This window comes from Ornithorhynchus anatinus, chromosome X5 (genome assembly GCF_004115215.2).
Source record: "Ornithorhynchus anatinus isolate Pmale09 chromosome X5, mOrnAna1.pri.v4, whole genome shotgun sequence".
Lineage (NCBI taxonomy): Eukaryota > Metazoa > Chordata > Mammalia > Monotremata > Ornithorhynchidae > Ornithorhynchus > Ornithorhynchus anatinus.
In genome coordinates this window covers 22,679,413-22,705,318 of record NC_041753.1, presented here as the reverse complement: position 1 = coordinate 22,705,318, position 25,906 = coordinate 22,679,413, and the positions used below count along the sequence as shown (strand labels likewise).

The 25,906-nt window shown below is 45.3% G+C and overlaps 1 long non-coding RNA gene across 1 annotated transcript; it reads left to right on the top strand.

Moving 5' to 3' along the window:
- Nucleotides 1–823: 823 nt before the first annotated feature.
- On the top strand, nt 824–25,676 carry LOC114808136. The gene is made up of 3 exons (XR_003756018.2): nt 824–942; nt 15,155–15,239; nt 25,403–25,676. It is a non-coding gene; the product is annotated as an uncharacterized LOC114808136 (long non-coding RNA).
- The last annotated feature ends 230 nt before the right edge of the window (nt 25,677–25,906 follow it).

The window sequence follows — 25,906 nt, the reverse complement described above, 5'->3', positions numbered from 1 at the left end:
ACATGTGAAGAGGGAGGTTGTGAGCAAGAGATGGGAGTCAGGAGAGATGAGAACAAGACGTGTGTGGGGGGGGGGTAGGGTGGCTTGAGGGGATCTCAGCTTATGAGTCAGGGTAGTGGAAAATGCTAGATAAGTAGGGGAGAAAGAACTGAATATCTTAAAAGCAGGGGTTTCTGCTTTCTGCAGAGAGGAATAGGCAACCACTGGGTGCTTCTGAAGAGTAAAGGGATGTGCACAGAATTCCATGACAGAAAAATGATCCAGGCCAGTGAGGAGGCTGTTGTAATAGTTACCAGGAAGTACAGACTTAAGTGGTCTTCCTTTGTTTCAACATTATCTTCCTCCTTTCCACAAGCCATAGATGATAAAAGAAGGCAGGGATGAGCCCAAGCCACCATTCAGATCCAACTGAGGTTGATATTGTACTAGCCCCACCTGGTACCACACTAAAGCTCCCAGAAAACTTGAACCTGTAAACCAAATTTGCCTAAAACCAAATCTTTATTATTGTCCTTTGGTGGGGAATAGTGGGTGTGGAAAATACAAAGCGATATTAAATACATTGGTAGGGGGAAAGTGAGCTGGCAGAAGTCCACCTTATATCCTGGGTGGGACACAGTATTAGGGAAGATTAGAGAAAAATGGCAAGTTCACAGCTGGGGAGAGTTTGAAAATCTGTCTGGGAAAATCCACAGCTTCCAACTCTGAGGCAGGCCAGTGGCAAAGTGGGTCAGGTGATGACCTGTTTCTCTCTATACTATCCTCTCTCCAGGACCTAACTCCTTTCACTGACACAGCTGTAAGTCTTCCTTCCTAAAGAGGGTGCCTAAGAGGGCTTCTCTCCACCTCCACACTGTTAGCTCTTGTAGCAGTAACTTAAAACCAGCTTCTTCCTGAGGTCTGTTGACCAAGGCCGTGGCTCCTTTTCACCTTGTCTATCTGGTGAGTGTTTGTGTATATATATATATGACTAAATGGAAGTAGATGTGTGGCTCGAGTGTATAGATGGAGCTGCTCTTTTCCCTGTCTCTTTATCTCTTGGTATTCCTGCTGGTAGGTCTATAAAACTGGGTTTTCTTGGATGAACTGTCAGCCACTTGTACTGAGTGCGTATTGTGTGCAGAGTACTGTACTGAGTCCTCGGGAGAGGATAGCACAACAATAAAGGGACAATGAGTGGTGGCAAGAGAATGCTGCAGTGATGAAGATAGAGGAGAAAATGGGATATGTTCTTATATGGTTCTTGGAATATTAGCCAAGAAAGCTAAAGAGTATCTTCTTTCCAGGGTATGGCACGCTGTTTCTGTTCAGAAACTTTGCCCTGTCCCTTAGACATTGGTCTGCTCACTTATTTTGGTGATTCACTATCATCATCTAGTGGCCAATGAGTAGACTGAGTTATTGCTTCCCATCGTGTGGTTTCATGATCCCCGCCTCTTCAAACGTAGACTTTCTATCCCTAGAGTTGAAGTTTAGTAGTGTGAGTTGGTTATGGTACTTACTAAGTGCCTTCTATGTACCAAACAGTGAACTAAGGGGTAGGGTGCATATAAGATTATTGCAGACACAGCTAATGTTCTATGTGGGGCATCTGGGAGATTGTAAGCTCTAATGCAGGGAACTTGTCTCACAGCTGTTGTACTCTCCTGGGTTTTAATTCCACCTCTGTCACTTGCCTGCTGTGTGATGTTGGGCAAGTCACACAATTTCTCTATGCCTCAATTTCCTCATCTGTGAAATGAGGCTTGAATAGCTGTTTGCCCCACCACTTAAACTGCAAGCCCCAGGTGGGACAGAGACTGTGTCCAACCTGAGTATCTCATATCTACCCTAGCACTTATTGCAGTGTCTGGCTCATAGTAAGTGCTTAACAAATACCATTAAATACCATTAATACCAGCGTGGCTCAGTGGAAAGAGCCTGGGCTTCAGAGTCAGAGGTTATGGGTTCGACTCCCGGCTCTGCCACTTGTCAGTTGTGTGACTGTGGGCAAGTCACTTAACTTCTCTGTGTCTCAGTTACCTCATCTGTAAAATGGGGATTAACTGTGAGCCTCACGTGGGACATCCTGATTACCCTGTATCTACCCCAGCGCTTAGAACAGTGCTCTGCACATAGTAAGCACTTAACAAATACCAACATTATTATTATTATATGCCCACAAATGGACAAATACAAGCATTAATCTTTCCCACGAGGTAAATATACATTGGTGGGTTTTTTTATGGTCATTTAAATTAAAAATGTGTACGGAGTAGCAAGAGAGTGTTTGGAATTTTTTAGTGCCATCCGTTGACCCCCTACTGCCAGATCTGACTGCCATCTTCAACTGTTTACTCTCTAAAGACTTCTTCCCCAATGCTTTCAAACATACTCATGTCTCCTCTATCCTAAAAATCCCCCTCTTGCTTCCATAGCTCCTCCTTGAGTGAGTTGTCTAGACCTACTGTTTCCACTTCCTCTCCTCCAATTCTCTCCTTGACCTCCTCCAATCTGGCCTCTGCTTCCTTTGTTCCACAGCAACTACCCTCTCAAAGGTCACCAATGACTTCTTTCCAAATCCTCCTCAACCCCCTCACCTGCCTTTGACCCTCTTGATCACCCCCTTCTCCTGGAAACATTATCCAACCTTGGCTTCACTCACTCTGCCCTCTCCTAGTTCTCCTCTTATTTCTCTGGCTGTTCATTCTCAATCTGTTTTGCAGGCTTCTCCTCCTCCCCCTCCCTCCTCTCCCTTCCTCCTACTCCTCTCCCTCCCCCTAACTGTGAGGGGTCCCTCAAGGCTCAGCTTTGGGTCCCCGCCCATTCTCCAGCTACACCCACTTCTTTGAACAACTCGTTTGCTCCCATGGCTTCATTTACCGTGTGGGTGATTCCCAAGTCTACATCTTTATTCTTGATTTATCTCCTTCTCTGCAGTTGTGCATTTTCTCCTGCCTTCAGGACAGCTTTACTTGGATGTCCTGCAGACACCTTAAACTTAACATGTCTAAAACAGTACTCCTTATCTTTCTACCTATACCCTGCCCTTCCCCTGACTTTTTCCATAACTGTAGACAGCACCGCTACCCTTCCTGTCTCACAAGCCCTTAACCTCAGTATGATCCTCTTATTCAACAAAAACATTCAATCTGTCACCAAATCCTGTCAGTTCAGCCTTCACAACATTGCTAAAATCTGCCCTTTCGTTTCCATCCAAACCATTACGGCATTTATCCTATCCTGCCTTGTCTACTGCCTCAGGCTCCTTGATGCTCTCCCTGCCACCTATCTTTCCCCCTCTAATCCGTACTTCATTCTGTTGCCGGCATTGTTTTTTCTTAAAAAAAGTTTAGTCCATGTTTTTCCCCACTCCTCAGGAACCTCCAGTGGTTGCCCATCCACTTGCGCATCAGACAAACTCCTTCCCACTGGCCTTAAAGCAATCAATCTCCTTGCCCCCTCCTATGTCACCTTGCTACCAGCCAGCACACTTCACTCCTCTAACGTCAGTCTACTCACTGTACCTCAGTTTCATCTATTTCACTGCTGACCTCTCACCCACATCCTTCCCCTGGCCTGGAATGCCCTCCTTCTTCATATCTGACAGACGATCGCTCTCCTCACATTCAAAACCTTATTAAAAACACATCTCCACCATGCCTTTCCTAAGCCCTCATTTCCCGCTTTCTCACTCCCTTCTCTGTTGCACTTGGATCTGCACCCTTTATTCACCCCTTCCTTAGCCTCTCAGCAAGTGCTGTACTTAACCATATTTCTGTGCCTATCCATAACTTATATTTAAGGTCTCTCTCCCCTAGAGATTGTAAGCTCATTGTGAGCAGGAACGTGTCTACCGACTCTGTTATTGTATGGTCCCCTGCGCGTAATAAGCACTCAGTACATTCAATTGATTGGAGTAATCAACTCGCTTAACTTCTCTGTGCCTGTTACCTCATTTGTAAAATGGGAATTAAGACTGTGAGCCCCACGTGGGACGACCTGATTACCTTGTATCTACCCCAGAGCATAGAACAGTGCTTGGCACATAGTAAGCTCCTAACAAATACCATCATTATTATTATTTATTATTAGAGGAATGAAGCGTGAGGGCTGGGTTGTGGTCGGAGAGTAGCCAGGTGAGATAGGAGGGAGAAAGCTGAGTGCTTTAAAAAGAATGGTATGGAGTTTCTGTTGATGTGGAGGTGGATGGGCAACCACTGGAGGTTCTTGAGGAGTGGGGAAACACGGACTGGATGTTTTTGTAGAAAAATGACCTGGGCAGCAAAGTGAAGTATGGACTGGAGTGGGGAGAGACGGGAGGCAGGGAGAGCAGGGAGGAGTCCGATGCAGCGGTGGAGGTTGAGTATAAGTGCTTGGATCAGCAGGGTAGCAGTGTGGATGGCGACGAAAGGATGGGTTTTAGAGATGGGAAGGTAGAACCGGCAGGATCATTACAGACTGAACGTGAGGGTCGGTGAGGGAGATGAGTGAGGATAAGGTCAAAATAACAGGCTTCCCCTTCTGACCAGATCAAGTTCCTTGGGTTTTCTTTCCCTAGTTTGGAGTTGCACCTATTGGTGGAACACTGCAGTTCCAAAATCAACCTGGACACTGAAGGTGTGGCTCAGTGGACAGAATGGTGGTGTGCTTAAGAGAGCAGGGGGAAAATATAGATAATCCAACTGGGCACAGTTCCCTGGCCCCAACAGGGCTCACAATCTGAGGCATGTCAAAAAGCCCACCGGTTTTCATGCTGACATTTTTCCAGGATGAAAATCTCAGCATGGTTTGGGCCTCCCCTTTTATCCAAATTATTCATTTACTTTCCTTCCATCAAAATCTAAGAGCCTTTCCCCTCTTGATCTCAGTTGATTAACTTCACCCTCCACCCCCTTTCTGAAAAAGAGCCAAGGAAATCCAAAGATCAAAACTTGGACTTGTTTTGGAAACATGTGAGCACGTTATCAGATGGGGTTGCAGTGTTAGGCAAGAAAATGGCTAACCAGAGATCAAGTAAGATGCATCCAGTAGAAGCAAGAATGACCTTTACCTCTGTAGGCTACAGTTTGATGATTTACAGTAGGTTCACTGTGGGCAGGGAGTATGTCCATTAAATTGTATTCTCCCAAATGCTTAGTACAGTGCTCTGCATGCAGTAAGTGCTCCTTAAATATGACCGGCTAGCTGGGAAATCAGTGAGAAGCAACTTGAGTTTGCCCTAAACCCAATTTTTCAGGTCCAGTGATCTAGGGAAGCAGAGTGGCCTAGTGGACAAGAGCCCAGACCTGGTTTCTAATCCCGACGTTGCCACTTGTCTGCTGTGTGACCATGGGCAAGTCACTTAACTTCTCTGTGCCTCAGCTACCTCATCTGTAAAATGGGGATTAAGACTGTGAATCCCATGCAGCCCTGGACTGTGTCCATCCTGATTTAACTAGTACCTATCCCGCATTTAGTACTGTGCCTGGCACCTAATAAGCTCTTAAATATCTACAAAAAAAAAGATCAAAACAGCCTGGGTTTAATAGGGGAATTATGCACCAAAAGTGCAACCCGAAGACAGTCAATGATATTTGAGTGCTTAGTGTGTGCAGAGTTGGTAGACATGTTCAGTGTTTACAATCTAGTAAATCTACTTCCCCATAAAATAACACAGAAACCCAGGCGAGGAGAAGAGACTGTAGGTTCTCTCGAGACATTTGTCAAACTGTGTAGCATGATTGACCATCTTCAAAAATTTTAGGCAAAAAGGAGCTATTGAAATCCCAAGGCTTTGTCAGAGGGCACAGTTACGGAGGGATGGATTTTGTCATTTCCTCTAAAAATCGAAAACAAGCACAAAATCAATGAGGGCAATGGTCAGTTTGAAAGAGCGAAGAGTAGGAGTTGGGCTGGGAGTGGGGGGGGCACAAGGGGGATGGCCTGAATGTTGCAATGAGGATCCTGTAACCTACTATAAATCAGCTTTATCAGCTGGGTGGGTCCAGCTAGGACAGTCAATTCCTGGTGGGCCAATACTTTACAGGGGCTAAAGAAGGAAGGAAAGAGGGAGGCTGGATGGGAAGCTCAACATATGAGTTGAATGTGCAGAGTTAGGACAATGCAGGACAGAGAAGCAAGGAGGAAGTTAAGGGATACTGGAGAAAGTATTCCCTCCTACCTGGAACCCTCAGTTTCTTTTTTCTTTTTTGACTGTGGCTGGGTCATCCTTGTGATATCTCTTGTACCCTCCCAAGTGTTTAGTATAGCACTTTGCACACAGTAAGCGCTCAATAAATATGACTGAATGAATGTTTCTGCCCACTGGGGAAAACCCCTGTGAGCTGGCCTGAGTTATGACACTCTCTCCCTCTTACCTAGGTACACTTTTCTCTCCTAGGTTTTGAGCCTCATTCTGAACTGGATTCTTGTCATCTTCCCACCTCCCCTCTCCCCCCATTCTTCTCTCTTTCTCTAGAACTGTCTTTCTGTTTGACAGTTCAGGGTTTTAAAATAGCTGACCTACAGTTTTGCCTGAGCATTCCTGCTTACTGACTAGTATATGCCTACACAAGTAAAGAGTTTTCCAAGCATCTTTTAGTCCCACCTATTTTTTTTTCCCTCTATTTCTAATGGCTTATCTCCACAATAGGGAAGAAAATGGAGGAAATATTTGGGGCTCAATACTGTGATCTTTCTTTTCTTTCCCTTTTTTTTATTTGGACATGTTAAGCATCTGCTTTGTGTCAAGCACTATACTAACTGCTGGGGAAGATACAAGCTAACCAGGTTGGACACAGTCCCTGTCCCACATGAGGCCCATTTTCCAGATGAGGAACTGAGGTCCAAAGAAGTGAAGTGACTTGTCCAAGATCACACAGCAGATCAGTGATGGAGCTGGGGTTAGAACCCAGGATCTCTGACTCAGACCATGCTGCTTTTCTGTTACTTCTAGTTTGCACTCCTCCCTCCTAACTGTACCTCACTCTTCTTTCTCCTGTTTCTTACCCTTTGGTCATGCTTTTTCCACTGCATGGAACTGCTCCTTTCCTGAAATCTGCCAAAAACACATTGCTGTCCCCCTCTTGCTGACCACCTTCAAAAGCCCTCCTGAAGAGCCACCTGCTTCCTCTAGGAATTATTTTCTGATCAATTTGGAGAATAATTCCCAGAGCAAGAAAGTGGATTTTCTTTTCATCCCATAAGTCACCCTTAACACTTATGTGAAGTCAGTTTTTATTCTATTGTTACTAGTTGCATTTATAATTTTATTTTTATTCCCATTGTATGTATTGAGAAGCAGTAGGAAAAGAGCACAAGATTAGCAGTCAGATGACTGTGATTCTAATCCCAGCTCTACCACTTGCCTGTTGTATGACCTTGGGCAAGTCACCTGACTTCTCTGTCCTTTCGTTATGTCATCTGCAAAATGGAGATTCCATGCCTGTTCTCCCTCCCTCTGTGAGCTCCATTTGGTACAGATACTATGTCTTGTCTGATTGTATGGGAAGTGGCAGGGCCTAGTGGAAAAGACATGGGTCTGGGAATCAGATGACCTGGGTTTTAATCCCAGCTCCTCCACTTGTCTGCTGTGTGACTTTGGGCAAGTCACTTAACTTCTTTGTGCCTGTTACCTCATCTATAAAATGGGGGTTAATACCGAGCCCCATGTGAGATGTGGACCGCATCCATCCTGACTACCTTGTGTCTACCCCAGTGCTTTGTGGCTGGCACATGGTAAGCACTTAACAAACACCAAAAAAAAATCTTCCCCAGTGCCTGACACATTACATGTGTTTAACAAAGAACACCAACATTATTATCACATCTGTGTCTGCTTGTCTTTCCTATTAAATTTTAAGTTTAGGTCAGGGACTGAGCCATGTACTCTTATACTGACTGCTCCCAAACACTTAGAATAGTGTTCTGCACCCAATGAAAAGTAATGTGAGCCCGTTATTGGGTAGGGATTGTCTCTATCTGTTGCCAAATTGTACATTCCAACTGCTTAGTACAGTGCGCTGCACAAAGTAAGCACTCAAATACTATTGAAATATTATTGAATGAATGATGATGAAGATCCACCCAGTCAGCTAGTGAACGATTATTTATTAAATGCCTATTGTTTCCAGGGCAGTATATCAGATCATAGCAACCTTTGAGAACTCACTCCCAAGGACACCCTAGCATGAGGTTTGAAGACATCTCTGGGGTGTGAGGGGCGAAGGAGGAGAGAGGACAACCCCAGAATTTGGCAGTGACCAGGTGTTCCTGGGATAAGGGTCACACCTGGAGTTTGAGGTGTGGATCCTTATCCTCTTCCAACTTGGACTGATGGTGCATCCTGGTGTTAATAACTGTGGTATTTGTAAAGCACTTACTATGTGCCAGGCACTGTACGAAGAGCTGAGGTGGATACAAGCAAATCAGGTTGGACACAGTCCCTGTCCCCCATGGGGTTCACAATCTTAATCGCCATTTGTGGCCTAGTGGATAGAGCACGACCCTTGGAGTCAGAAGGACCTGGGTTCTAATCCGGCTTTGCCACTTGTCTGCTTTGTGGCCTTGGACAAGTCACTTCACTTCTCTGGGCCTCAGTTCCTTCATCTGTAAAATAGGGGTTTTACAGATTGTGAGCCTCCTGGGGGACATGGACTGTATCCAACCTGATTTGCATGTATCTACCCCAGAGCTTAGTACAGTGCCTGGAACATAGTAAATGGTTAACGTACCATTAAAAAAAATCTCGGGCACAGAAGTTTAAAAGATGGTAGGGTGAGTGGGGATGGGAGGTGGAATGGAAGGGGAAGAGAAGGGGTAGAATAAATTGGTCAATGGGTGGCAGGCAGCATCAAGGCAGATTTAAACTGTTCTTGCCAGTGACAGGAATAAAGGACATTTCTCTGTCACTCGGCCCTGAAGAGATTGCTTCACCCCTGGGGAGTATCTTAAGGTCATGTAATGTTTAGTTAAGAATTGGAAGAATGTGACTAATTATTTCCAAAAAGTCTTTAGGGCTTCCTCCTACTTTCCAAGAAAGACTGAAAGGAGAAGATAATTTACCAACGACTTTAGCTCCACAGCGTCGCTGACCTGCAATAATTTAATCTTGGTACTAAGGTTGAGTGTGGCTAGAATTTGGATGGGAGATCACTAGGGAATCATTAAGATTTTCATCCTGCCTGAGAGTTCTACGTGGAGGGTGGGAAGCAGCATGGCCTAGTGGATAGAGCTCAGGCCTGGGAGTCAAGTACCTGGGTTCTGATCCCGGTTCTGCCACTTGTCTGCTGTGTGACCTTGAGAAAGTCACTTCACTGTGCCTCTTTCCTCATCTGGAAAATGGTGATAAAGACTATGAGCCCTGTGTGGGACAGGTACTGTGTCCAACCTGACTAGCTTGTATCTACCCTGTGCTTAGTTCACCGCCGGGCACATAGTAAGCGTTTAACAAATATCATTTTAAAAAAAAAAGTAGGGAGCTGGACTAGGTGATCACTTGAGGTCTTTCCAGCTCTGTGATTACTCTGGCTGGGACATCCTGAGAAGCAGCGTAGCTCAGTGGAAAGAGCCCGGGCTTGGGAGTCAGAGGTCAAGGGTTTGAATTCTGGTTCTGCCACTTGGCAGCTCTGTGACTGTGGGCAAGTCACTTAACTTCTCTGGGCCTCAGTTACCTCATCTGTAAAATGGGGATGAAGACTGTGCACCCCACGTGGGACAACCTCATTACCCTGAATCTACCCCAGCGCTTAGAACAGTGCTCTGCACATAGTAAGCGCTTAATACCAACATTATTACATTATTATTATGTTTCTTCTTGTACTCTCCCAAACATTTAATACAGCGCTTTGCACACAGTAAGTGCTCAATAAATATGACTGAATGAATGGTTCTGCCCACTGGGGGAAACCCCTGTGGGCTGGCCTGAGTCATGACACTCCATCAGCTCTCTCCCTCTTACCTAGCCACACTTTTCTCCTACTACACACCGCCTCACCAAGCTCTCCTTCTCACTGTGCCTCTGACACTGTGGGCAGGGAATGTGTCTACCAACTCTAGACTGGACTCTTCCAAACTCTAATACAGTGCTGTGCACATAGCAAGCGTTCAGTATATACCACTGATTCTAGACTCTCTCCCAACTCCAACGCCTGGGCTCCAGCCTGGGTTTCCCTCTTCCTTCTAACAGTTTTCCCCCTCCTTTTTTCAAAGCCCTTCTGAAATCCCACCTCCTCATTTTGAGCAATCCCCTTCCAACTATCATAACGCTCTCTCACGACCTCAGCATTTTGGCACTTACAATCGGAACCCCTTGTTGCACTATAGTACCTATTGATTTGTATATGCTACTGTTCCAGCCCTTCTTCCCACAATTTGTAAATTATTTTATGTCTTTTGCCTCTGTTAGAGTGTAAAACTCCTTGTGAGCGGTGATCATGTCTTCCATCTCTGTTGTGTTCTGCAATTGGTGGTATTTGAGTCCTTACGTTTTTTCAACTTAATGGCATTTGTTGAGCACTTACTAGGTGCCAGGCACTGTTCTAAAAGCTGGGGTAGATACAAAGTAATCAAATTGGACACAGTCCATGTCCCACGTGAGGTTCACAGTCTTAATCTCCATTTTACAGATGAGGTAAGTGAGGCACAGAGAAGTGAAGTGACTTAATGTTGGTATTTGTTAAGCGCTTACTATGTGCCGAGCACTGTTCTAAGCGCTAGGGTAGACACAGGGGAATCAGGATGTCCCACGTGGTGCTCACAGTCTTAATCCCCATTTTACAGATGAGGTAACTGAGGCACAGAGAAGTTAAGTGACTTGCCCACGGTCACACAGCTGACAAGTGGCAGAGCTGGGATTTGAACTCATGACCTCTGACTCCAAAGCCCGTGTTCTTTTCACTGAGCCACGCTGCTTCTCTACTAAGGTCACACAGCAGACAAGTGGTCTGGATTAGAATCCAGGTCCTTTTGACTCCCAGGCCCATGCTCTCTCCGCTAGGCCATGCTACAGCACTGAACTGGAGAAAGGACAATACAGTAGAGTTGGTAGACACGATCCTGAGAAGGAGCTTACAGTCTACAGGGGAAGACAGACATTAAAATAAATTACAGATAGGGGAACTAGACTATAAAGATATGGAGATAAGTTCTGTGGGGCTGGAGTGAGAATCAAAATACATAAGGGATATACAGTCCATAGGCAACCCAGGCAGGAGGGTGGGCAGGGGAAATGAGGACTGCCTGAAGTAAGCATTCAAATAGGATTGCTTGACATCTCCCTATGGAGCTGCTTGGAGCCGGTGAAAGTGGTGGATGTAACTTTTTTTTAAAAAATATTTATGTGCTTACTCTGTGCCATGAACTTTATTATGCACTCTAGACTGTAAGCTTGTGGTGGGCAGGGAATGTATCTGTTTACTGTTAGACTGTACTCTCCCAAGCATTTAATACAGTGCTTTGCACACAGAAAGAGCTCAATAAATACAATTGAAAGAATGAAAAGCACTGGGATAGATACAAGATCATCAGGTCTGACGCAGTCCCTGTTCCTCATGGGGCTCATAGTCTAGGTAATAAGGATAACGGGTCTTGAACTCCCTTTTTTTTTATAGATGAGGAAACTGAGGCACCGAGAAGTGAAGTGACTTGCCCAAGGTGACACAACAGGAAAGCGGTGGAGCTGGCACTAGAACCCAGGCCCTCTAACTGCCAGGCCCGTGCTCGTTCCGCTAGACCATACTGCTTCCCAGAACTAAAAGAGCATCTGGAACTGACTTTAGAGCTAGTCTGCCCTGCCACTGACCTTCGGTGGTGTTCTAAAACCTGTCTGATGACTTTGACTTTTAAGTTCATAAATGATTTCCAGCAAGGAATTTTCCAGCCATGTGGAACTCCTGCTGAGAGGGTGACATATGCAAGGCCACAAAAGCAACGGGATTCTTCCCACAGCACTCAGTCCAAGCTGGAACATGAGCACAACAAGGAAAGGCTGGAACAGGAGGAGGGTTTTGCAAGCAGCATGGCGTATCTCCCGATTTCCAAGTAGACAATGTGAGCTCCCTTGATAGCATTCCTGGAAATGGCAGTTGGGAAGGTCATACATATTGGCTTTTACATATGAGAGTTTAAGGGCAAAGAGTGGAATACTTATTTCTCTCTCTTTTTTTTTTTAATCAGTATTTCTCAGTGTGGTTCAAAGATTACTAGGTACTTTCAGACTCACTTTGCTCTGAGACTCTAACTTCCTATGTGTGTGTGCGGTGGGAAGGGGGAGTGTTTCCCTTCTTCAAGCGTGTGTCCCTTTATAGGGTGCTTATGGGCTACTTGGCTTCTGTCCAAAAAACATAGGGGAAGAACTGAAAACTCGTGGCATCCATCCTTCCCCCTGACGCAAAATGGTTCTCTCCCTCCTCGGAGACCTCTGATCTCCAGACGCCCTCCATTTATCCCGGGCTATTATGCACCACTTGTGCATCAAGAGATAGGATGCTAAGTTGGGAGTCCAACTCAACCCTCTTGTCCCCATCCCACTATCATCCCACACCTCCAACCTTGGATCACTTCAACTCCTGCACTCATGCCACGGAATGCTGTTGGAGGAAATCAAGGGATCCGATTGACTTTTGGCAACTTCAAACTCATCCTTGCTTGCTGTAACTCTGCCCTTTTCTGTGGTAAGCGACATGAATTCTCCTTCCTCATTGACTCGCCCATTGCTCTCACCAACTGTTCCAAACCTTTAGCAACTTCCTGAAACTCCTATTACCCTCACCTCCCCTTCTTGCCCCTGAAGGTCTTGCCAACTACTCTGTTGACAAAATCTAAGCTCTCAATTGTCAGCCCCTTTCCATCCTCACATCCGAAGTTTTAGCTTTTTTTTTCCCCATCTCAATAGCTCTCCCAGCTGTCTCTAACCTCATCTCACCTTCTAAAAACATCTGTACCCACTCTTCTTCCTACTCTGACCATCTTCAACTGCTTCAACAACTCTCTGTTGGCTCCTTCCCCTCTGCCTTCAAACATTCCCACATCTCCCCTATCCTAAAATAACTTTCTGTGGTTCTCACTACCTCATCTGGCTACTGGCCTATTTCTTTCCCCACTCCTTGAACAATCTGGTTTCCTCCCTTTTCACTCCCCCGAGACTCCTCTCTCTGAGGTCCCTGATGACCTCCTGTTTGCCATATCCACCGCACTCTACTCTGTCCTAATCCCCCTCAACCTCTTGAATGCTGTAACCACTGTGGACCACTCCCTTCTACTAGAAACACTTCCTAATATTAGTTTTTTCAGCAAATTTCCTTCTACTTCTTTCACCCCCCCCCCAATTACAGGTGTACCTCAAGGCTCTGTTCTGGAACCTCTTCTCGGTTTCCATTCTCGCAGAATTCATCCACTTCCACACCTCTCTGTGGAAGATTCCCAAATTTACCTCTCGCCTCTGCAATCTTGCATTCTTTTTTTTTTTCCCTGCCTCCAGGATATCTCTATGTGGATGCCCCACTGCACCTCAAGCTTCTACTTCCTCATTATAGTAAGCAATGCCCCCATCTCAGAAGCCCACCACCTTGGCATTATCCTTGACTTCTCCCTCTCTTCTGACTCCCATATTCAGTTGGTTGCCACATCCTGTCAGTTTTTCCTCCCATAACATGTCCAGGATCTGTTCTTTCCTCTTTCTACTCAAAGGATCACTACAGCAGTTCAGGCCTTCTTCATATTCCTCTGTGACTACTGTCAGTCATTGCCCAACCACCTCTGCATCAAACAGAAACTCCCTACCTCATCAGCTTTGACACTCAATCATCTCTGCCTCACCTAGGCACTTGGCTGTGTACCCCTTAAACACTTCAGTGTTCACCCCAGCCCCATGACACTTATGTGCGTATCCTTATACTCTCCTATTTCCCCTACCTGTAATTTTAATGTCTCTCTCCCAGCCCCCAGCTAGACTGTAAGCTCTTTATGGGCAGGGAGCATGTCTACCACCTGGGTTGTATTGTACCCTCCCAAGCTCTGCACACAGTAAGCACTTAAATAACTGTGCTGGTGAATCGTGTCTACCAACTCTCTTGTATCCACACAAGGGATTAGTACAGTGCTCCACACACAGTAAGCACTCCGGTACCTTGATTAATCAGCCCCTCGTTGGTCTCCAGACTATCCCTTGGCTTTGCTGCCTCGATTACTTTTCTAAAACTGTCCTGCATACATCTCCCCACTCCTTTTTAAGCACCTCAGTGTTTTCCATTCCTCTCTGCATCAAGCAGAAACTCCTCTTCGTTGGCTTTAAAGTACTCATTTCCCCGCCTCGCCCCCCAACTCTGTTCTCCCATCACACCCCAGTTTGCACTCTTCATTTCTCTCAAGTTACTTTCTCACTGTACCCTCAAACCCATCCTCCTACCTGGAGTTTTTCCCCACATCTGCCACTTCAATACTCTGCTCCATCTAAGGATGTAAATACAACATGCTTCAACATTTAGTAGCTTAGAACAGTGCATGGCACATAGTAAGCGCTTAACAAGTAGCATAATTATTATTATTTAGTATACCCTATTAAGCATCAACTCCTGTACACACATTCTTTTTCCATCTTTTAATTATTCTTCCTAGCAAAGTGTCAAACTCCTTGAGGGCAAGGATCAAGTCTACTAATTCTATTGCACTAACTTAAGCTCTTTGCTCAACAGAAAGCACTTAGTTAAATACTATTGGTTGCTTAATTGGCAAAAGTCCTAGGAACCACCTAGGTCTAGCGGTTACAGTAGGAGCTTGGGAGTCAGAAGGACCTAGGTTCTAATCCTGGCGCATCACTTGTCTGCTGTGTGACCGTGGGGAAGTCACTTCACTTCTCTGGGCCTCAGTTCCCTTATCTGTAAAATGGGGACTAAGACTTCGAGCTGTCCCGTGAGGGACATGGATTGTGTGCCAACCTGATTAACTTGTATCTACCCCAGGGTTTAGTAGAGTGCCTGGCACATAGTAACCACTTAACAAATACCATAAAAAAATCGGTTTGGGTAGTCTCGTTTTAAAGCACTGCAAGATAATCATTACCACAATCGTCAAGTTGATTTCTATCCTGTGAGCTTGGGAGGGTAATACCTCTTTTTAAAAATTTTTCATTTTTACCTAGGCTAAAAGGGAGTCTCCCTGTAACTTGTAATCCCATTAAATCACTTTTATTTCTCAGGATGCATTTCCCGATCCCAGCAGAGGGCAGGACAGGCTCACAGAAGACTCGAAAATGGTCCTCACTGCTTTTCAGCATGACCGAGGTAAGAGTTCAACGGAACGACTCTAGGGAGGGGCTTTTGCTTGGTGGAAATGGAAAGAAGACGTACCTGTGGGCTTGATGGTTTTCCTTTCTTTCTTTCTTAGTTTAATTTGAATGCTGTTTCATACAATCTGAGAGAAACAGATTTAAGGAGAATTTATATTTCTTCACACCTGCCATAAAGATGGGGCACAGTCTCTCACTGTCTACTTTGGAGAGAGGAGCAGAGTATTAGAAATCTGTACATTGGCAGTGTAGTGAGGGTTGTGGTCTTATAGTGTTTTGGTACATCTTTTCCCCACTTTATTCTCAGCATTCAGCTCTGTCGTGCTGATAGGGTCGTGGGTGTGCGTGTTTACGTACATATTGGTGCCTAACCTTGGTTTTAAGGCTAATTGTTAATCCATAATTCTTGGATTATGAGAAGTGGTTTATATTCCTCTTCATGTTTTCTTTTATGTAGGTATTTCCAGTGCATTTAGAAGCCTCTGGAGGAGATATTCTAGGACTTTTGATGATGATCTATGCCTGTTGAGTTAAAAGAGCGTCTCCAAGGGTTGGAATCATCATATTTTGATACTAGATTGCTGCTTGTGTGGTTGTGTAGAATAGGTGGACATAGTACAGTGCTTGACACATGGTAAGCACTTAAATACTATTATTATTATTACCCAGCCCTGCTTCACTCTGCAGACAGGAACAAGTTCTGGCAAGGCCCTTTGAACTCTGATGCTGCCAGCCAGATCAGTGTTGAGTAATCTGGAACCTGATAAATGTTTTGCCCGCCCTGAGAAGTTTATTATTTAGCATTCATCATCTATTCAACTCCTACAATGAAGTCAACCGTCAAATCCTAGAGAATGATGTAGTCCCTGTCCAGTATCCTTATTTTGTAAACAAGAGAAGGTAGACTCATCTCTTTTGAATATTAGATTTCAATTTCATTTGGCTAACTTCTTTGCTGTGGATTCTTTCTTTCAACTTCTTTATATTTGAAGATGAACATGCCTGATCATCATCGAAAGACCTCTGATGGACAATTTGGTTTTGAGAAGGGAGCAATGATAGTTGAAAAATAATGATGTTAAGCAGTAATCAATCAATGGTATCTATTGAGCACTTACTGTGTGCAAAGCACTGTACTAAGCACTTGGCAGAGTACAATATAACAGAGCTGCTAAGCAGAAATGTTCCCTGCCCACATCAAGCTCAGAACTTGATCAATGAGCAGCAACGTGGCTTAGTGGGTAGAGCAGGGGCCTGGGAGTCAGAAGGACCTGGGTTCTAATACTGACTCTGCCAAGCATCTGCTCTGTGACCTTGGGCAAGTCACTTCACTTCTCTGTGCCTGTTACTTCATCTGTAAAATGACTAAGACTGTGAGCCCCATGTGGGACGTGAACTGTGTCCAACTTGATTAGCTTGTGTGTACCGCAGTGCTTAGTACAGTGCTTGACACAGGGTTTTTACCTATTTACATTGAAAAAGAAAACAAAAAAACACGAGATTTGGTCACTCCTGGCACAACCCCATGAGGCAGAATTAGACCTCAGATCTCCTGATTCCCAGAGCAGTGGTCTTTCCACTTGACCAACAGCAGACTGTTCTGTGTATATACTATGCAGCAGTGCGCTAAATAATCTAGTGGTCTGAGAGTTAATACTTTTCCCAAAATGTCCAACTCATCAGGTAGTAAACCAAAGCACTACTCTCCAGCAACCCAATTTTTCCGTGGCTTAGTGGATAGAGCACAGGCTCGGGAGTGAGGACCTGGGTTCTCATCCCGGCTCCACTGCATGTCTGCTGTGTGACCATGGGCAAGTTCTTCTCTGGGCCTGTTACCTCATTTGTAAAATGGGGAGTAAGGCTGTGCGCCCCACTTGGGACAGGGTCCAGGTCCAACCTGATTAACCTGTATCTATCCCAGCGCTTAGAACAGTGCTTGGCACCTAGTAAGCGCTTAACGAGTACCGAGATTATTATTATACATCCTCAGGGACTGTGCAGAGGATCTTAGAGCAGTCTGCCTTCCCCTTTTACCGGACACTTGACTGTAAGCTTGTTGTGGGCAGGGAATGTGTCTACCAACTCTGTTATATTGTACTCTCCCAAGCACGTGGTACAGTGCTCTGCATATATTAAGCACTCAAATACCACTGATTGAAGTATATTTGGGCTCAGAAATAGCAAGAATAATCGCTCTGATTTTATTTTATTTTTTAAGTCTCCCAAAAAAGCTCTTGAGTAGATGGCGTGGTTGGAAAGGCTCTCTAGACCACTGTTTTTCTGAGACCCTAAAGAGGAGAGGGCAGTCCACAGACAGAATTGCCAAGATCATACCTGGGAGTCACTAGAGCTCTTCTGCTTTATGATTTCAAAGGAAGGCAAAATTAAATGTGAAATGATGACTCACTCCCTAAATCATGTAAATCCACCCAAATTCACTTACTACAGGGTAAGTATCTCATTATCCCTTATCTGTGATTGGTAAGTGGATTTGTTTCAAGGATAGGCTCAGTGGCTGGCTTAAGTCTCATCAGATGGGAAACATGGAGGAGTTTTTTCTTTGCTGCTACAAAGCAGGGGCCAAGCAACAGTGACTTGTTGTAGAAAGGCTACCTAAGCTCCGCTCCCACACTAGGGTTTCTGAATAGGAAATTGGGCAACTTGAGCCCTTTGGTAAATCTTTGGCCACAGAGCGTGGCTCCCATAGAGGGACATTAGAAAACCAGTCTCTGCAGCTGGGGAAGAAAGATCATCTCACATGTAAGAAGGGCCCATCTGAAATAGCTGAAGTGAGTACAGGATTCATTCATTCATTTAATTGTATATATTGAGCGCTTACTGCATGCAAAGCACTGTGCTGAGCACTTGGGAGAGAGTACAGTATAACAAACAGACACAGTCCCTGCCCACAACGAGCTTCCAGTCTAGAAGGGGAGACAGACATTGATATAAAATAGTGGCTCCCAATAAATCACTAGTCTTCATAGAGCACCTACTTTGGACAGAGCACTGCCCAAAGGGTGTGGGAGAGGCCAATAGAGGTAGAAGATGTGATCCTTACTCACGAGGAGCTTCCAATCTAATGAGGGATAGAGGCATAAAATAACTTACCAATACAAAGTGGTTAGAGAATGGGAATTCTGTAGAAAAGTTCAGTGAGAGGTCCGAGCTCAAAAAGTGCTGAGAAGATAGGATGTGAATGGGGGAGACAAAGTAATTATGGTGGGGGAGGAGTGGCAGGGAAGGCCTCTGGGAAGAGGTGGAATTTCCCCAATGCTCTGAAGATGGGGAGAACTAGTAGACTTGAAGGGGGAGGGAATTCTCAGCAGGAGAGGGGGAACCTGAGCAAGAAGTTGGTGGGAGAGATGATAATGAGGTGCAGTGAACGGGTTGGCTTGGGAGGGGCAGTGAGTACAAGTGGCATGAATTAGGAGAGTGGCTAGGGAAGAGGGAGAGAGGCGAAGGGAGGTGGGCAGTGTGGAAAAACGTGCAGGATCTAGGAACCCAATGAACGTGAGTTTGAACAGAGTGAAGAATCGAGGAGACTGTAATGTTGCTAAACTGAATGATGATGATGATATTTGTTAAGCGCTTACTATGTGCCAAGCACTGTTCTAAGTGCTAGGGTAGATACAAGGTAATCAGGTTGTCCCATGTGGAGCTCACAGTCTTAATCCCCATTTTACAGATGAGGTAATTGAGGCACAGCAAAGTTAGAGTGACTTGCCCAAGGTCACACAGCAGGCAAGTGGCAGAGCCGGGATTAGAGCCCATGTCCTGACTCCCAAGCCCGTGCTCTTGCCATTGGGCCATGCTGCTTCTACTGAAAAAAGGGCAGAGGTGAATTTGAAGTGAAAGAAGTCTTGGCACCCTCTTAAACTATGACCTCCTCTCAATCAATCCATCAATAGTATTTACTGAGTACTTACTAGGTGCCGAGCACTGTACCGAGTGCTTGGGAGAGTCCAATACGATAGAATTAGCAGACGCGTTCCCTGCCCATGACGAGCTTATGTTCTAGAGGAGGAAGTTGGTAGCTGAGGGATGGGACTGTACCCACAAAGAGGCTATTGTTGGGCGGGGGGGGGGGTGGCCCTGGCTCCTGCCATGGAAAGGAAATTGTGGGTCTACAGTAATGCCACCTATAAGGAAAGTCTTGCCGCTGTAGCCCCCCAGTCAGCACTTGGTGTGGTCCCGAAGTTGTCCCTGTGGATGCAAGACCACCATTGTCTCTGCGGGAGCTGCTGCTCCCAAAATAAATGATAGTCGGTCTGTGAGACAGTGGCTCTGACTCCACATGTCAACAACAGGCTCTTCCAGAATCATCAGCAGTCGTAGACTGGTCCTTCTTTTTGGACGGAGTTTGCGGGTAGCAGTTGGGCCCAGGGGCCAGAGCCCGGGCCTGGGAGACGGGAGGACCCGGGTTCTAAACCTGGCTCTGGCACTTGTGTGACCTTGGGCAAGTCACTTCATTTCTCTTTGCCTCAGTTCCCTCATCTGGAAAATGGGGATGAAGACTATGAACCCCTTGTGGGACAGGGATCTGATTAGCTTGTACCTACCCTAGCACTTAGCACAGTGCATAGCACATAGTAAGTGCACAACAAATACCATTAAACAGCCCCCCCACTCCAAAACCCCCCCCCAAAAAAACCAGGAGAACAGAATATAACTTCTCCTCTGCTTGTGACAGGAGAGCTAGACTGTCCTGCAGTGTTCTCTGGAGGGCAGGAAATGTCTGTTACATTATTCATTCATTCAATCATATCTATTGAGCGCTTACTGTGTGCTGAGCACTGTACTAAGCGCTTGGAAAGTACAATTCAGCAATAGACAATCCCTGCCCACACCGGGCTTACAGTTTTGACTTGTTAATACTCTCCTAAGCACTTAATACAGTGCTCTGCACACAGTAAGCTCTCAATAAATACAGTCGATTGACTTCGATGTCCAGCCCGATGACCGCGTTAGCACATAATAAATTCCATGGCTCAGTCCTGTGAGTGGGCTCATCTATAGAAGATTGCCAGCATTAATCCCTGCGCCAAGTTTTGAAGTTCCCTTCATTGAGGAGCATCCCTAGGGTAAGGCTCTTCCAGAGAATGTGATGACAAAAGGGTTCCATATGTCTTAAGCTGTTGATTTGAGCCCAGGTTATATTTTTGCCCAGGCCCTTTTCCCCCTCCATCTTAAAACTGTTGGTTATTGTAAGGGAAAGTTGAGCCGTCTGTTTCTGACTCACACTCATTTCAGCAAAGCACTCTTTTGCAAGAGACTTTTCATGTCCAAACAGCTTCTAGAGTCTTGTTCTGGGGAGTAGGTGGTTGATATATGGGGTTTTTTGTTTTTTTGTTTTTTTTTTTTTTTGGTCTGTGTGTGCCCACTTTTTTTTTTTTTAATACTTGGCAAACTGCAAATTTGTTTCAGAACCCTGGAAGGGAGAGGGTGTCCTTGACCATGACACAAATAAACCAGTAAAATTTGAAATTGTCAAGTAGATAAAGACAAGAGGCTGTTTCTCAAGAAAGAGCTGGGCTGAGCCTCTAAATACTGATTAAAAAGGGCTGGCCATATCTAATAGGAAAATTTGCAGTTAAACAGCTAGACTCAGATGCATGGAGGAATGGAAAAACACGTCACCGACCCCAGACGGCGAACAGTAGAGTTATATAATACCCCTCTCAAGTGATTGCTGCAAACAAGCTGTCACAAGAAGAGACCCGGCCGAGCAGACTGGCGGCAACATGTTGAGTCCAGTTTTCCCCCATCCAACGGAAGTGGGGGTGGCTACAGCCTCCCCCTCTTGTTGTGCTGTTGAGAGGGTGAGGCTGCTGGGAGCCCAGAGGCAGTGGCCTAGGTGGCCCAGTATCTTTGAAAAGGATGAAAGATTCTGCCTCACTGAGGTGGCCACACAGTTTTCCCCCTCCCCCACCAGCTGTCTCACCAGGCTAGATAGCTTGCTGGCTTTTGGTAGCAATTCTCTCCTTCCTCTCTCCTGCCTGGAGATGAGAAGTGAAGAAATGGGGTACAGGAGGAGCCTGACATGGCCCAGATGGCCCTGAACCCCAAGGAGAGTGCATAGCTAGTGCTTTCCTATGCAAAGAAGGAGGAATTATTTTCTTTTAATAGTACTTACGCACTTACTATGTAGCAGGCACTGTACTAAGCACTGGCATAGATCCAAGGTAATTGGGTTGGACACAGTCCATGTCCCAGATGGGGTTCACAGTCTTAATCTCCATTTTACAGTTGAGGGAATTGACGTATGGAGAAGTGAGGTGACTTGCCAAAGGTCACACAGCAAACAAGTACCGGACCTGGGATTAGAATCCGGGTCCTTTGGACTCCCGGGCCCATGCTCTATCCGCTAAGCCAGACTGTTTTGTGCCACTTCTGTTCCTTCAGAGTGCTCTAGCCTGAGTTCAAGCATCAGCCCTTGCTAGATTGCAAGCTCCCTGTGGGCAGGGATTGCATCTACCAACTCTGTTGTACTTCCCCAAGTGCTTAGTACAGTGCTCTGCACACACAAAGTGCTCAGTAACCCATGGGTTGATTCCGTTGCTCCTGCCCACTTCCAAGAGCAGTGCCTTGAACTGGACTGAGCTGCCTTCGCGAGGAGGAGGTGGTGCGGAGCCAGAGGTGAATCCTTTCTGGAGTGCCCAAGACAACAGTTTTGACGTCCTGTGTTTGCCCCAGGCTCTACACCAGTGTTCAGCTGGTTCTGGGCAGAGGAAAGGTGGACCGAACAAAGATTTGAAAGTAAAGTTGTTTTTTTTTTTAAGGCACTGGAAGAGCTGCGAAGAAATTTAGGTTAAAAAAAAGTGAAGTTAGAACTGTGAAATGTAGTCTGCCAAGGAGAGTCCTTGAGGAAAGAAAGTCTGGGAACCAATAGTCTAATGTTGTTCAAACGGCAAAAATATGCTTATGCCAAAAGCAATTTCCAGCTCAAGATTTAAATCTAATAAAAAAGAAACAGCTGGAGGGTACATTTGAACTCCAGAAAAAAATCCAGATGAATCATCTCAATAGCCTATAATTTGCTTCTGACTCCCTGGCAAATGCACTTAAAACTAGTTTTATAAAGAGCCTCTAGCCTTTTAGTGTATACAGTTTTTTGCACCTGCAATTATGTTTGGCTATAATATTGTGCAAGAAAACAACGGGACCTAGAAGTTCTTAATTTAAGACCATGTGTGTCCCCTTTTGCCTTTCAAATGAAGGCCAGGGACACTGAAGAATATCCAGTGATATGATTTGAGTGGGAGTCTCTGCTCTAATGCTGGATCTTTATAGGAAAGAACAGAGATAGCATTGTGAGAGTGGAAAAACAGTTTCTGAAAACTCTAGATTTTGGCACTTGCCCTACTCTTCTAAATCCGTTGATGGGGAAAAATCGAAGAACATGGGACGAACAAGCCAAAAAGATCATAGGTTGCTTTATTTTCAGGTTCAGTCATAGGTTATTTTAACTGGAGAGGGGTAATCTTTGGAACTAGAGAAAAAGACCAAACTGGGTTTTCGCGGCAGCCTTATTTGCATTTATATTTTTAATCACTCGGAGCATAATTTCTTGAAGTAAGCTATTCAGCTGGCGCACAAGAACAATACTCCTCAAGATCCAGTTATATGCAGGCATTGCAGCCAGAATGCTATCTTGTAGAGGGTGATTTGGATAGAGTGCAACAAAAGATTAGGGGCCAGGAATTCTTTTTCAAACTTTGTTTCAATCCGAATCATGGGATCACCTAGCAAAACTGGATCAATAATTCATCACCATTATAAAGGGGACCAATTTACACTGGTTAAAATTTACTCCATTACTTACGGGAAACTGAACTTTAAGCATGGTGCTAGTGACCTCTGGATTAAAATATTGGAGAAGGTGTTCAACAGTGCAGAAACAAGCTCTTTTGTTTCCCGCAATCTTCTTGAATTTCTCCTGATGTGACAGAAGCAGTGTACTACTTTAAATCAATTATGGCATTTATTGAACACCTATTGTGTGCACAGCACTATCTCTTGAGAGAATACAATATCATTGGATTCCTGTTTCCTGCCCACAAGGAGCTTCCAGGCTAGAGAAAGAGACAGATATTAATTATGAATGTGTACCTATGTGCTGTGGGGTGAATATCAAGTGTTGGACCTGATTAATTTGTATCTGAACATATTGAATGCCTGTGCAAGACTTCCGTTTCTAAAACTCCTACCAGTAGACCTGCTAGGGTCTGTTGAATATGTATATTAGATGGCATTGTCTGACTTAAGTTGGACTCAACAGATTTGATCAGCATGTATTTACCATGTCCCTGAAGAGATGGCGTTCGGAATCACATGGACAACCTCCTCGGATGCCAGAGGCCGGGGTGGGGACAAGGGAAGAAAGAGTGAAAACAATTTACACAAACGTCTTTTTCTTTTTTTCCCCATGATATATTTAAGGGCTTACTATATGCCAGGTGCTATACTAAACACTAGAGTAGGTAGAAGCTAATCAGGTTGGACACAATCCCTGCCCCACATGGGGTTCACAGTCTTAATCCCCATTTTACAGATGCGGTAACTGAAGCACAGAGAAGTTATCCAAGGTCACACAGTAGGCAAGGGGAGGAGCCAAGATTAGAACCCAGGCCTCTGAACTCCGAGGCCTGTGCTTTTCCACTAAGCCGCGCTGCTTCAGGAATCGGGTTCAGGTCTCTCTGCACGATGCATCTCCTGATGTTGCCAGAGTGTGGGCCTCGTTTCCCTCCAATTACTTTGAGGGAAAAGGATGAGGCCTGTTTTTAAACTCTAGTACATAAGGTAAGGTGAGTCAAGGGAGGAAACCCGTGACCCTGAAGCAACAGTCTCTCTCCAGCTGAGTTCAGGGGATGCAGGAAGGACCTCCTTTCACTTCTGTTAGCGTCTGTCGTCACTCCCAGCCCCTACCCGACACTTGGTCTCCCTGTTAAAGTCGCTAAGCCCTCTGCTTTCCCAAGAGTGTCATCTGATGGAGCTGTGTCTCTAACTTGAGAGCACCTTTCTCTACCCTTCCTGATGCCTGTCTTGAGCTCCTCACGCATCAGGGGCTTGAGAGGTTCAGCATGTCGAGACTGGACCTGTCCTGATCGACCAATTGTATTTATTGAGTGCTCACCGTGTGCAGAACACTGTACTAAGCACTTGGGAGAGTACAGTTTAAAAGAGTTGGTAGATGTGTTCCCTGCCCAAAATGAGATTACAGTCTAAAGGGGGAGACAGACATTACTATAAGTAAAGAAATTATGGATATGGACCAAATCCTGATGGGAGCCAACCCTGTGTTGGGTTAAGGTGGGCAGTGCAGATTTTCCATCCTGACTTACTGATATTTTCAACTATTTATAGGTCAGCTTCTGCTCTAGAACTTCCTTGGCCTGCTGCTGAAACTTTCCTAAAGCACTTGACTTTCCCTGCACACTCAGACATGAGTCTTGACAGGATACCTACCATTTTATGCTCTGAAACAGGGAGCTGGACTCATGTAGAGAAGCAGCATGGCCCCGTGAAAAGAACAGAGCCCAGGGAGGCAGAGGACCTGGGTTCCAATCCTGGCTTGCCACTTATCTGCTGGGTGACCTTGGACAAGTCACTTAACTTTTCTGTGCCTCAGTTAAAAGACTGTGAGCCCTATGTGGGACAGGGACTGTGTCCAACCCGATTATCTGGTATCTACCCCAGCACTTAGTACACTGTCCGGCACATAGCAAACGCTTAACAAATAACGTTAAAATAGATATATTTTATCTATTCGCCGAGCACACAACTGAGCCACTGTAGTTTGTGTTCCAACTGATCCCCTTGGAAGGTGGTAAGTAAATTCTAATAAAATTCCATTTCCTGAGAGGAACTATGCTACTTCCCCCCCCCCCCCCCTTTCAGCTTCTCCTCTGGAGATCATTTGAAACAGGCTTGCTGCCCAGTGTCATACAGCCAAAGACCACATGCAAACCACAGATGAAGTTCCAGGCTCCACACACCAAGCTAAACAGTCTTTCCAGTTTCTTTCCTATCCCAAGCCCCACAAGACAAATGCATTAAATCCTTAAATCCATCTTTCTGTTGGCTTCAGCTTTGGTGCTTTTTGGATTTCAGAAGGGCAAGGGAAACTATCACTAGTCTCTCTCCCTTTTCTCCCAGGTAAATTGCTCCCGCTACAAGAGGCAGGGGATAATGAGAGACTCTTGTTCCTGCCTTGCAGCCGCCTTGATGTTGCAGAGATGATGTTTCATAGGAAATGAAAGCCCAGGCTTCCACCCTTTTAAATCACAACCAGACCTAAGTTTCTGGCCCATCCCTATGGCAATAGCTTGTCTGATACATCTGTAACCCGTTAGCGGAATATACCAGGGCAGGGTTTATTCATGATTAAAGAGCTGTTTGGAACCATTTTCATCAAAATGATCCTCTCACTTAAGACTTCATCATTCTTTTCTTGCTTTTACCAGTTGTTTCCCAAACATGACTCTATTATGATAACAACTTACTTTCCATGTAGGAAACCAAAAGGGAGGTGGGGGGAGGGGAAACCTCACACTTGCCACTTGGGAAAAAATGCAGACCAAATACACTTCATTAGAGCTCCACAACATCTATGGGGGGGATAAAGGAGCAATTATATGTTTGCTGGAAGAAGCGGAACAT